Consider the following 9,934-nt stretch of genomic DNA (forward strand, 5'->3'; position numbering starts at 1 on the left):
GTTTATTATATGATATATAATATTTGAATCCACACAGCAGCAATATAATAAGCATGTATTGTTATCTTGACGAAGTTCTTCTTCGGGCTTCCTCATTAAATAGCCCGAGGCGAATCAGTTCTGATCATAGTTTCTGCACATTTAATGCAAGGTTTGCTTCTCGATCAGAAGGGTAGAGAATTTCATCTTTTTCTTTCTCAGAAATCTCAGACTCCACCAATGCAGTAAAGTAAGATTAGGTTATATGTTAGGGCTATTCAATTGACAGCAGAAAAACTATTAATCGTATAAGCTTACCTTATTTGGAGTGTTGTTGGAATGGCCTTCAAAGACTCCTCGTTGTTTCTGCACTGGTTTTCGACGACGGTGTAAGTAGATGGAGATGGTGAGCCCCCTTCTTCTTTCTGCTCTCTCATAAAATAGCCGAATCTCCTCTTTCTCATTCTCAGAAATCTCGGACTCCACCGTTGTTATTTTTAATTCACACACAGATACAGCAGCATAATCAAATTGAAACAAAAAATAATTATTCATGGTAGAAGCTTACCTTATTAATCATGCGGGAGTCCGGGTCGTCATCAGTATTCACGAGACGCAACGCATTGTCTTCCTCCGATGCCATTTTGATGAGAGTAAAGCTAAGTTTCTTTTTTTTTTAATTATAGTAGAGCTAGGTTAACAAATGCCACCGGCAAATCTATATAAACAATAGACTTTTGGACTTTTGGGCTTTTGGGCTCGTATTCTATGCTCGTCTTTTTACTCTTTATTACTTTGTTATAAATTTGTTGAGAAGATGTAATTTTTATCTCTGAAAATATTTTTTTTATAATATAAAAAAATATTTTACAATCAAATAAGATTATTTAAAATTGACCAACCAGCCTAAAACATGAAGCTATAATTGTTAGAACTGTAATCGAATCTGATTTATTAGTTCATTAGTTCAATTTAGATCATTAGTTAAATTTATTGACTTGGTCCTATTATAAATAAAAAATATAAAATAATAAAAAAATTACGAATAATCAAGTTTTAACAAATTATATTCAACAAATTATAATTTGATTATTAAATAATGATATAAAATTTTAGTTTTTTTTTATGATACAAATGTTTTAATTTTATTTTTATATTAAAGTAATTATTTTTAATTTTAATAACAAGCTAATTAGTATATATTTATTATATATTATATACTATACTTCTTTATTAAAAAAATAATATTAATAAATATCAAATAATTATAAAAAATAATTATATTGTACTTAATAAAAATATTTGATATTTTCTATTTATATATGTTTAATAACATTATATTTATATTAATAAATATAGATAATAAAAAATACAATTAATTTAAATATAAATGAGTCTAATAAAAAATATAATATAATTTAAATATGATGCTAAAGTTAGAGAATATTTGTATAATGTAGCTTTTTATTTCTCCAACATGATAAAAACTAAAAAGCTCTTTCCAAGTATTTCAGTGATAATTTGGGTTCACCTAGTTGATGTATTTTTTTCTCCCTTAAGATTACTGGAGAGACAGTGGAGAAGTAAAAGCAGTGGCAGGCATGCATCAAAGAAAGGCAGAGATGGCTAAGCATTCTGATGCCTTCATTGCTTTACCAGGTTGGTACGAATTCGGCTGTTGAACGATCAATTCACTTGTTTGTTTAAATAAATATTGAAAGTTAAAATTTTATTTTATATATATAAAATTTATTGATTAATAATAAAATTTTAAATAGAGTTCATAGATATATATGTTAAGAAAAAAATATGACACTCAAAATTATATATTATTTATTTATTTATTCATTTATTGGGCAAAAATTGAAATATTATACAATTATACCGCATCATGACGTAAATAAAAGAAAAGAAAAATGGGCCATGTCCCTCTTATACAGGCCCAAGTTAAGAAAAAAAAACTATGGCCTAAGACCAAAAAAAGTTTTGATTTTGAAAAATAATTCATATATTTTTGTTGTATTAAATAAACCACCAACTTTTAAGGTGGGAAGCTGAGCAAGTAGGATCATACACCTCAAATTGTGACATCTCAAGGTGATTAATTAGATGATGATGATGATGATGATGATGCAAGAAGTGGTAGACAATGTTGTTAGTGTAATTAATTAATGGCTTAAAGCAAAGTGAAACTATAAATTATTGTTGATTTGTTGTTGTTGTTATGACTAATTTTCCCTTGAGATTCTATCTTTTAATTTGCATTTTTTTTATTATTAATATAGGTGTTACAAAACTGACTCAGTTGTCAACTCATAACTCTTAATACTCTATTCAATTTGATTTTTTTTTTTTTCAGTTTCTATATTGGACTTTCCATTTGAGTTTGCAATCCATTATTATTATTATTGCTATCTATCCAATATAAAACTCAACCTAAATTATAAATACAAATGTTTATGTACTACCTATTAATTTCAAGAGGCTATGGTGGTAAACAATATATATATATATATATATATATATATATATATATATATATATATTTCTACCTAAATTATAAATAACAGCAAGCTCTTTTTGACCGAAAAATCAAATTAAGCCTGTTTTTTTGGGATTGAAAAATTCTGTTTTTTCTTTTTCTTTTTGATATAGTTATCTTACGAAAATAATGCACTTTATTATATGGTATATAATATTGTGAGTATATTTGAATCCACACAGCAGAAATATAATAAGCATGTATTGTTATATGATGATAATCCAGAACTAAAAATAATAAACTAGCTAGAGAAAATAGTTTGGATGTAATTGATCTAGGACTCTATGGTAAGAAATAAATGAAAAGCTATTTCAGGAATGAATTCACACTATTGCTGTTGGTCCTTATTTAGGAGGCTTCTCATTTGAAGTGTTATTGGAATGGCCTTGGGGGGCAAACGGGTCCATCCTAATTCTTTTGGGGCTTCCTCATCAAATAGGCCGAGGTGAATCAGTTCTGATCGTAGTTTTTGTACATTTAATGCAACTTCTACTTTTCAACCAAGAGGGTAGAGAATTTCATCTTTCCCTTTCTCAGAAATCTCATCAAGATTAGGTTACATGTTAGGGCTAATCAATTAACAGCACCGTAATCAAATTGAAAGAAAAACTATTCATCGTATAAGCTTACCTTATTTAGTTCAAAGAGTCCTCGTTGTTTCTGCGCTGGTTTTCGACAACGAAAAAAGTAGCTAATGGCGGCCCCCTTCTTCTTTCTGCTCTCTCATAAAGTAGCCGTATCTCCTCTTTCTCTTTCTTAGAAATCTCAGACTCCACCGTTGCCATCTTCAATTCACACACAAATAACAGCACCATAATCAAATAAAAATACACTACACTTCCAAATTACCTACCTAAATCTTAATATTAAAATAACCATCCGTACGTTTAGTAAAATGAACATCCGATATATCTATTGTTCGCATTGTTTAGTATTTTCGTTGTCTACCTATACTTTTTCTTAAATTTATTGACTCAGTCCTATTATAAATAAAAAATTATAAAATAATAAAAAACTTACGAATAATCAAATCTTAACAAATTATAATTAACAATTTATAATTTTATCAAATTTTTAATTAAATCTTATTAAAAAATTTATAATTAAATCTTTGTATTAGATAAAAATTTGCAATTATACATTCGTTCTAAATTCTAATTTTTCTTGTTAAAATATTTATTTGTGTGTTTGATGTAAGATAAATTTATAAAATATTTTAAAATTAAATATTTTAAATTATTGTATTTTTTTAAAATAAAAACAAATAAACTTTTATCTAATATAAAAATTAAATTATAAATTTTTAAATTATAAAAATTTGATAATTAAAAATTAAATAAAATTATAGAGACGCATGGAATAAAAATTTAATTTTACTGTGTACATTTAATTATATATAAAATTATATCAATAAAAATAATTATTTTTAATTAATAATTATTTAAAAAATAAATATAATTAAATAATTATATAAAATATTTTATAGTTTCAATACAGTAAAAATTAAACCATATATATGGAGAAATATTGAGCTTAGGAAAAAAATATATAGATTTATGCTGTTTTGATTAAGCAATAATTAAGATGAAACTTTTATGGTTTTTATTTATTTATTTTGGGGTAATGAAAGAGTATCGATTATTTTAATTGACCGTGTTAATTACGTGAAAATACTTTTTAGGTTTATCCATTAATAATTTTGCTATAGCAAAGGTGGCTTGACACGTGCAAAGTCGCCTATGATCGTGAAGTTCTCTTAATTAAACATTTTAAACAAGTCAATGTCGCTATACATACATTAATCTCCTATTAATAACACTACTTGTGCAAGGTTTTGACTTTTGAGTCATCAAATCCAAATATAGTATAAAGTATTTATGACATCTATTACTATTTCTCTTAACTTGAGTTTAATCTTAAATTATTTGATACACTTTCATGTTATATCATATTATTTAAAGAATAATTGAATTAGAGAATTAACCTTTTTTTTAGTTAATTTCTTAAAATTATCTTAATTTTAAACCATACACTCTCTTAAAAATTGATTAATATTAATTAAACTTAATTTTTTTATTAGTTATTTTTTTCTACTTAGTCTTAATTAAAAGAAAAAAAAACATTTCTCAAGTGCTACTCATAACATGGAGTTGGGTATGATTTGAGCATGCAAGAGGGGAGAAGGGTGATGTGAAAACCACATAAAAGACAACTTTTTTGTTTTTTTATTTATATTTTTTTACAATATCTCCTAACTTGATAAATTAAAGACGAATTTGTCATAGATCAAAGTTTTATTTAAGGGTTCCTCATTGGTCAATGAATTATTATATGCACAGAACAAGATTCGAACCCTCAACACTAAACCTTAAGCGAACTAGTAAACTAATCACTAAACTAACTCAACTTAATTTTCGGTCTTTTTAATTTAGATGTTTTATATGGTACCTAAATTTTATACATAAAATTAAAAAACAAAAGAGTAGATCTCATCTTTTTCTATTTCTATTTTTAAATAATTTAAACACATAAATCATAGACATCAAAAACATTTCTCTTTAATTTATTAGTAGGACTTTGAATAACCCTTTATTCTTTCTTGCCATAGTCTTCTTTCTACCATGTGCAATCGATACATCTTTCATTGCATTTATTTATATTATTAGTTTAACTATAATTATGTTAGATATATATATCAAAATAAATTATTAATATAAAATATATATTAAAAATAAATTAAATTATACATACATTTATAAATAAATATATCATAATTAATTTAATGACTAACTTTTATATGCATATAATATTTTTTATTAATTAACTATCTTAATTATTATATTATTTTCTAGTCTATGAGTATATGCCACTTAGAGTTTGTTAACCAACTTGGTCGGTTGGTCCACCTCAATATTCATGGGACGACAATTTCAAATTTTTGTTCTTAAATGAATGAATACCAATGCCATCTTTTTCAAAAATAGTGTACTTTTTATCTAATTAAAAAAACTTCAATTTGAATAATAAAAATATGTACATTAAACGCCACCGATATATATACATATAGTATTTACTACTATAGCCTCTTGAAATCAATAGATAGTACATAAATATTTGTATTTATAATTTAGGTTGAGTTTTAAAATGGATAAAAAGCAATAATAATAATGAATTGCAAACTAAAATGGAGGTATGAGAAACTAATTTAAAGGTGCTGCAAACTTAAAAGAGTTATGAGAAACTATTAGAGCAGTTAACAATTTAAACACACGGTGATGTATCTGACCCATAATTCAAATATGCAAAAAAATTCTGTCAATATCAACCACCATCCATTAACATAATTTCTAAGGTATTAATTTTTGTCAATCATTTTCAAATAAAATAACATAACACTCAATTTACCCTTCAAATGAACACAAATAAAAAATACTAATAATAGTGATAGAAAAGATAAAGAATAAACACACACACAAATAGAAAATTGGCACGGTTGCTGTTTGAACCTCACCCCAACTCCACATCATCCTTTGCCAAAGGGGAGATAATGATAATAGCAATGAGACTCTCTTAATAGGTATGTTCATACCAAAGTTGAGGCACAGCAAATCAAATAAAATCAAATTAGGAGTGGTTGAGAAATCATGAAACCTCATACATGTATATTATCTTCAGTTCCTGAGATATTTCTAAAAACTCAATGAGGGGATGCCATAGAAGAACCTACTGTCTCCAACATGCGGTAGCTGAACACTAAAAATCTGTAGTAAAAGACATCATCAATCAAAGATGTAAGCATGGAGCGAACAAATGCACAATTCATAGTTAGTCTAAAATAAATATAAAGAAAGGTGAGTTACCGTGTGGATTGGAGCTTCACATCCTCCTTCAATAAGCTTCATTTACATAAAAAGCCATTACAATGAGAATTTCTATTTTAATAGGACATAAATTAAATCATTATGGCAAAGATACATCAGATGACTAAAACTCAAATCCACCAACTGGTCCTACTTGCAGAGCACCTTGAGTAAAAGCATCCATTAGCCTTGGTCCATCCCTGACCATGAAGTGCAATCCAAAAGATTTGCAATCTGCATAGCACACATACAAAACAGTAAATAATAATTATTTTCTTTTGTAGAAAAAGATTTTATCAGAAAGAGAAACAAAAGAGATGAGACATCCTCATATAAATACAAAAATATATTATTAAAATCTAAAGGGATAAGCCATGTACCAATGTTAGATTATCCTTTTTCATTAGTTAGGAGAAAACACTTAAGCAGGCAGGAGCTTTTCATCACAGGGAAGCCGACATGGTAATCCTATTAGTTCTTCTTCATAGTATTGTTCTATCCTTTTTTTTTCCTTCTTTCTAAGTCAAATTCTAAAGACAGGTTTAAAAATAATAATAATAATAATAATAATAATAATAATAATAATAATAATAATAATAATAATAATAATAATAATCTTTGCACTGCAAAAGCAAAGGAATTAAACTCCACAAATAAATTCTAAAACAAAAAACACCATATTTGGTACTTTCTATCAAACAGAGATCATTTTTGGAGAGCCAAAATATCATTTCTTATCATTAACATGCTTTGCAATAAACTCCTTAAGCAAAACTTCACTATATCAAATATCAATAGAAAAAAAAAACAAATTAGCAAGAACCTTATCAACAGAACGAAAAAATTAAATCCGAATAGATTAGCAAAGAAACATATTAATTAATAAAAGAAAGGCCAAATGCATAATTATAATATCTACTATAATAAGAATAATAAGTTCAAATTACACTAACACATCAACCCTCTCTGCCTAAAGTAACCACTAACCAATATAACCTATACTCTTAAAAAATACTTATTAATACAAAAGCAAATAAACTAACCTTCAAATTCTGATGAACTTCATTTATAAAATTTTCCTTGCATTCCTTTATTTGGTGAGTATAAACTGAAAGAAGAGCAAGTAATTAAACTAATTATCATGTGTTTAGATAGAATGCAAAATTATAGAAAGTAATAACAAAAGAGCAAGCATAATAACACTTTTTTAGATTAAAGAATATTGCTGCATTGTTACTTTTATATGATTGAATTCATTTGCTTAGCTTAAGATTTTAGAACAATTTATAAACTAAAAGCAGGGAAAATTAATTTATAATGGATTACATCACACGAAAAATGGAAATTCAGTTGCCGAAGATGTAGCAGAAAAATTACCTTAGTAGCACATTCAATCTATCACTCACCAGCTTCTAGTGTATTAATAAAATGAATGGTGAAAATGTAGAATTTCTTTGTTTTGTTACTATGATATGTGAACAAATATAGCACAGATGGTTAAGGATCTGTGTGAATATAATGCAGAGTTCAGGTTATTATGATGGTTTTCTTTCTGTATATATTGAATGAGACACCAAAAGAAAAAAATGATGGAAATTAGGGAACATAAGAAGCTTGATGCTCTTGATACAACATCTGTTATAGCATATTATGATACAAGTAGCCAAGTACAAGCATAATTCAGAAAAGAAGCTGGCATTAATTTTTACAGTTGGATGGAATCTTTCTTCAACTGAAGTTAGAACTCAATGCAGGGGTTGGCCACATTCAGAATCTGAAAAAGCCTTGTAGTCAAACTATCTTTTAAAGCAGGGGTAACAGGAATCTCCCTAAATCATAGTCTCCAATACTGCCTTGTTTTCATTAGATGCATGCTGTTCTTCTGCCTTGTTTTCCATTATATAATTTTAATTTGTTCTTAGACCAATTGAATAATGAAGTGAATTAATTGATCTGACTGGTGTGTTATGATCAATTAGGTCCATTTGAGAAACTGATTAGAGGGTCAAAGCTTAAAACATTGGATGGTCCTGAATATGTAAGGAAGGTTTCAGAAAATTGTGTGGCATACATGAAATCCGTAGAAACATTCGGTGATGCAGAAGAAAAAGCTATTCATGAATTCAGACAAGCCTTCAAGGATCAAAACTTCCTACCAGGCTCTACTGTCTTCTATGAACAATTCCCCAATGGAACATTAGGGGTCAGTATATATAGTATACTTAATTAATTAATTTTAATTAACCAATAGTAAACTACAGAATTATTCAGACCACACTTGTTGCTAGTATTCAAATTTAATCTAAATGAATAAAAATAAATCAATAAAACAATTAGAAGGTAGCAGAAAGACTTACATCCAATGCCTTCGACTCCAATTGCTTTCGTTTTACATTTCTAAAATAGATTCATCAAAGAATATTGCCTCCTCATCATATCTGTTGAAATCAGACATTATTCACAAATAAAAAAGAAAAATTGAAACTCTATAAAGTGATTAAGTTACCCAAAACTAACCATCTTTAGAGACCTTAAGCGATGAAGAACTTCTCAAAGCTCAAGCAACAACAGCAACGGTGTCTTCGAAAACCTCATCGGCCTTCACATTACCAAGAGATCCACAACCCGAACCAAAGTTTGAAAACACAGCAGTTATTCCACCGAAACACTAAGCAGGTAAAATCAAAAGCAAACACAGCGTCGTGCTTCGGTTAAACACGACTCCTAAGGCTGCTGCAGGGTCTCAGCCTCCTCTCCCACAGAAAGATTCGTTCACCAACCTCAACATGCATACCAACCAACTACAACACCGTCAAACTCGCAGACCTTTCCCTTTGCCCTCTTCTTCAACTAACGCCTTTTCCAGTCTTCCTTTGTCCTTTAACTTTTCTACTCGCAATTCTTCCTTGTTAGCCTTCAACTCCTGCACATAGGGGTGCAGCGACAGCGACTTCAGCATCGCCACGATTTCTGCCCTCATCTCCATCATATCTGAACCCACAAAAAGAATATTAATAATGCTAATAATAAATCCCTCAAAAGCTAAACTGAAACAAAAATTGTGAGTAAAAAGACCTTGAGGAGCATCTTCGGTGTGGTAGAGGCGTTTGAGGATGTCATTTTGAACTCTGATTTCAAATGAAAAAATTGCTCTCAAAATTTGGTGTTCAAATCCTGATTTGAAAGGAAAAGATCGCGCTCAAATTGCTGCAGAAGAGTTCTACTTCATTACCTGAGGGACAATGAGTTCTCAATTCATTGTTTACTCTAATCATCCAATCAGAAGCTAGCATTTTCGTTTTTTTTTTCTAAATAGTGGTTTTGGGATTGCTGCCGGATTAACTTTCTTCAACCCATTGGACAAAAATCTTCTTTGATAACTTTCCACCAAGTAAAAAGGTTTTGGCTTTTTGCTGAAGAGCGAAACACGAAAGAAAGAAAAGGTTAAGGAGCGAAACACAAAAGAAAGAAAAAGTATTAAATAGTGTGTAGATTTACTATTTGGCTAGTTAACTATTATATATTAATAGATAGATATATATTATTTTTTAAT

General features: G+C 28.2%; 1 long non-coding RNA gene across 3 annotated transcripts; it reads right to left on the reverse strand.

The window, feature by feature from the left end:
- Nucleotides 1-5,831: 5,831 nt before the first annotated feature.
- On the reverse strand, nucleotides 5,832-9,834 carry LOC140181602 (uncharacterized). 3 transcript variants are annotated; one of them, XR_011876568.1, is made up of 7 exons: nucleotides 9,457-9,604; nucleotides 8,899-9,372; nucleotides 8,739-8,819; nucleotides 7,425-7,489; nucleotides 6,536-6,615; nucleotides 6,382-6,417; nucleotides 5,832-6,282 (listed from the first exon to the last, which is right to left on the reverse strand). It is a non-coding gene; the product is annotated as an uncharacterized lncRNA (long non-coding RNA). The 3 variants fall into 3 exon arrangements; XR_011876572.1 differs by lacking the exons at nucleotides 5,832-6,282; nucleotides 6,382-6,417 and adding an exon at nucleotides 9,614-9,834 and having other exon boundaries at nucleotides 6,442-6,615; nucleotides 9,457-9,509; XR_011876561.1 differs by lacking the exons at nucleotides 5,832-6,282; nucleotides 6,382-6,417 and having other exon boundaries at nucleotides 6,442-6,615.
- Between the last annotated feature and the right edge of the window lie 100 nt (nucleotides 9,835-9,934).

The sequence above is a fragment of the Arachis hypogaea genome, chromosome 3 (assembly GCF_003086295.3).
Source record: "Arachis hypogaea cultivar Tifrunner chromosome 3, arahy.Tifrunner.gnm2.J5K5, whole genome shotgun sequence".
NCBI classification, from domain to species: domain Eukaryota; kingdom Viridiplantae; phylum Streptophyta; class Magnoliopsida; order Fabales; family Fabaceae; genus Arachis; species Arachis hypogaea.